Raw genomic sequence first — 4,462 nt, 5'->3', positions numbered from 1 at the left:
TACCTAACATGTGCACGAAAAACAAAAACTGCACGCTGAGTACAACTTAGTGGTATTTCTATAATTCGAACGATTTAAATCTTAATGTAAATATGTAAGATGTAATATGCAATAGAGAAATGTCATGTAGTATATCAAATTTATTATGCTAACTCTATTCACCAATATTCACATTCATAATAGCCTTTAAGAAGGCATTTGATAAATAACTCTCATAATGCCATTTTTCATATAGCATTTGTTAATCTCAACTCATGCAATGACATGATCCAACTCTTTGATCAATACTTGATTTCATTTCACAATTCACATCTCATTTCATCATTTCGTATTTCATTTCTCATCTCATATTCATTTCTCATTTTTTGTCATTTTAATATCAAACGCATAAATTTATTATTTAATTTCCCTATTAACACGACTCAGACTCAGACGGATACACGGATGCAGCCAACAGACCAGTTTGGCACCCAGTGCCTCATTGAATAAATCCGAAGTAATAATTACGCCCAGCACTATATAAGTTGACACCCGGTGTCTCATCAGTTAAACTGAAGCAAATTGGAACCCAGTGCCTCATCAACTAGAGGTCGAAGAAATCCCTGAACTCTTCCTATCCTATGGCATGCCATCTATATCCAACTCAGCCCGAACAGTTAATAGGGTTTCATTTCACTTTTCAATACAACCAATGTCTCAATTTCACGTATATACACATTATCACATATAGTCAATTCAATATTCATATAATCAACTTATTTCATAATACACAAAATCAATCCCTTTCAAATCCATTATGAATTCAATTCAATCCTAAAGTACCAAAGCACTCACCTCAAATTCTTACCATATGCAAACAATTAAATATGTAACAATCCACTATTTAATTCGGATTATAGAAACACAAACTGTGAATTCCGAGCTATTTGACGTCGATTTTATCCTTCCCTATTTTACTAGAGAATTCCGGTACGACGTTAGCTGCAGAATAAAACAATTAAAATACATTAATATTATACAATTCAATTTCACATTAAAATTTCAATTTTTACACTATATTTGCTTAAAATTCAATTTAGTCTCTAAACCGAGACAAATTTTAACATCCACATTTAACTTTATATTTTTATACTAATTTTACTCTAAACTAAATTTAGCTCCCTTTTTTCCAATTTGACCCCTTAATTTTTATTTTTTCTTAATTTAGTCCCTATTGCTCAAAATCAACAATTTATTCCCCAATTTAGCCCTTTTCCATTTCTAACTTAAAAATCTATCTATTTAATCCCTAATACTTAAACTATTCAACAATGTCAAAATCTAAAATCTTGAACAATACTAAAAATTAAAACATAAGTCAAGTAGTTCTAAGTACTGGGATTCCAAAAATATGAAAATTGCAAGGAAAGAACTAAATTGAACTAACCGATTTGAGTTTGAATCCTAAGAAACCTAAAGCTACGTGTTCTTCTTTCTCTTCTTTCATTTTCTTTTAATTTGCATGCATTCATGTTTTTTTTTCCACTTTCTTTCTCTTTCTTTTATTATGTTTCTATTATAATTATTATTTAACTTATAAATATAATATATATAATATACACATGCATATATATCATTAAACTATGGCCGGCCACCTCCCAACCAATTTAATTAATGGCAGAATTGTTATATTAGTCCTTTTTTTTCATTTTAATCTATAATTCAACTTTTAACTCATACGCAATTTAGTTTCTGTACCTTAACAAATCCTAATTTCACAAAATTTACTAATTCAAAAATTAATTTATCTCTAAACTAACTTCATAAATATTTAATACAAAATTTACGGGTTCGGTTTACGAAAATGGAGTCCTAGAAATGCACTTTCTGACACCCCTGACTATCGAGTCGTTACACTTAGTTGTTTCAATTCTTATTCTTGTCACTATGTATTTTGAAATTAAAAATATATTAAATGTAAAAAATGTGATTTTTTAATAAAAGTTATCTTAAAGATAAAATATGAAATTAATACCAACATAAAATTTTAACATAAATATTTTATGGCATCATCAATAATTCAATTTTAACAAAAAATTATAAATATTCAATATGATTAAACAATTCAATAATATAAATGGTGCAAAATGTGAAATTTAATAAATATTAGATATAAATCAAATTATTACTATTTAGGTTTAGAATTTTTTTTGATGATTTTTAATTTTTGATTTGGGGGTAAGGGTGAGAAGTAAAAAATTAAGGGGAAAATAAAAAGTTTTAGGAGTTGAGGGAATAAAATTTTGGGGGGGGGGAGGGAATATTCAAAAAGAAATTTTTTTTAAGGGGAGAGGGGAGGGTTTGGGGTAGAAAGGGGTGGAATGAGAGGGGAGTAAAAGTTTTGGAGGGAAAGTGGGAGGAAATAAAAGTTTTGGGTGGAAAGTAAAGAGGTTTGGGAGTTTGGGGTAAAAATGTAAAATATTATAGTTTGGTATTCGGTTTATTCGAATTATTCGATTTATTTGAATTCGAAAATCAAACTCGCTCGAAATTCAAAAAAAATTCAATGACTCAAACAACTTGCTTAATTTGAATAACTCGATTCGTTTAAGTCAAAATTCAATTTTTTCGAGTCAAATCAATTTTTGCTCACCCTTATATGACATGCCTAATGAAATGTGGTATGAGATTATGCACTTGAGACATGAAATGCATATTGATTTTTTTGATAGTTTAATCATATATTTGATTGTATTTGATATCATACTTATATTGATTATTGATCCAAATCATGTTAACACCATTGATCTTTATTGCTCAACGTACAATTTGTTTATTTCTGTGCGTAGGTACCATAGATCCTGACTAGCAGCATCCAGTTTCAACACTCTTGACTCAACAAGTTTGTATAGTTTTGTTATGTTAATAGTATGTGGCATGTACTTTAAGGTTTTGGGTTAGATTTTTAGTTCAAGTAGTCATTTAGTATATATGATGAAAAATGTTTACATTTTGAGCATGACCGTATGTGTTTGATGATAAGTGATACAGAATGGGAGCGAAGGAAGCAGATTAATGATCGAATTCAAGTTGTTCAACTCAAGAAGAATAGATTTGGATATGACCTGAAAGGAAGAAACCAAATAAATTTAGAAAATAACAAATGAAATAAGAAAAATAAGAAGACTTAACAAAAAATAAGATAAAATAAAGGATAGATATTCAAAATAATAACTAAATACTGAAAATATAGATTAAAGTAAAGTGGAAGATGGAACGATAAATAGATAGATATGGTGGATAGAAGGATAAATGTCCAATTGAACCCTTTTAGATATAAATCCCAACAAACTCAATTAATGACTCTAATCAACCTTCTAAGAAATAATCCTTGGCAAATTGAAGGGTGAAGAAAGAATTCCCATGACTCTTTAAAGAAAATCGAGAAGAAAACTACTTCTAAAAGTCACATGAAATAAATCTTGCATAAGAAACAAACTCCTAGGGTTGAAAACTTTATTAATGAAAAACAATTGTTTACCTAATAAATAATGAAGAAGGCTTTATATAGGCTAGTTAAGTACATCCAAATAAAACTCTAAAGTATACTAAAACTCTAATTAATCTAAAGAAGTAGTTTTAAACAAAACTTTCTAGTTAACATAAAACTCCTAAAAAACTTAAAATACTTAATAATTATAAAAAAAATTGTAATAAAAATAATAAAATAATAAGAGTTGATAAATACAATATTGGACTCATATATAATAAAAATCAAGCTCAAAATTCGAACCCAATATGATTTAAACTCGAGTTAAAAGCACGAAACTCGTAATTCCCATCATAATCTCGTCCAGAAATTCTGTTGGTCCAGTCTTCACTAAAATAATCATAACTTGAGCTCCCAAACTTAAAATTGAGTGATTTAAAGTGTGTTTCGAAGCTAAAAGATAGATCTTTGAATTCTATGTAGACATCTCAACCCAGAAATGCCTAGATCCTATCCAAAAATTTGTCACAAATTTGTTGATTTCCCAAACTTGAAAATTGGTAGCTTTGGTGAATGGAATTTAATAAATTTCACCCATACGTGCATGTATAAATAAGTATGTCTGAACATCTAGTGAGTTAATGTTTACTTGCCAATAGGCCATGTTATACTTGTAATTGAGTTGTTTTTTACTTCCCAAGTAAATGAATGTGTTATGTGCCCGAGATCATATATTGATAGGTGCTTGATATGTCAAGGATGGTAGCTTGGCATTTAAACTAATGCCTAAATTGCATTGCTGATGAGTTTTGGTCACATAGACCATTTGATATTTGTATTGGCAGATTGGAGAAGAATGATACAAAACTTGGGAGAAACTGCCCTCAAGGTTGTGTCACTCTCCTATTGGTGTTGCGTCATTGATCTTTTATTTCCATAGTCATGATTCTCCCCTGTTGAGGCCGCGACATCGATTCCCCTTGTCTTCACGGT

Source organism: Gossypium hirsutum, chromosome A08 (genome assembly GCF_007990345.1).
Source record: "Gossypium hirsutum isolate 1008001.06 chromosome A08, Gossypium_hirsutum_v2.1, whole genome shotgun sequence".
Classification (NCBI taxonomy): Eukaryota; Viridiplantae; Streptophyta; class Magnoliopsida; order Malvales; family Malvaceae; genus Gossypium; species Gossypium hirsutum.
This window is presented reverse-complemented; position numbering follows the sequence as displayed.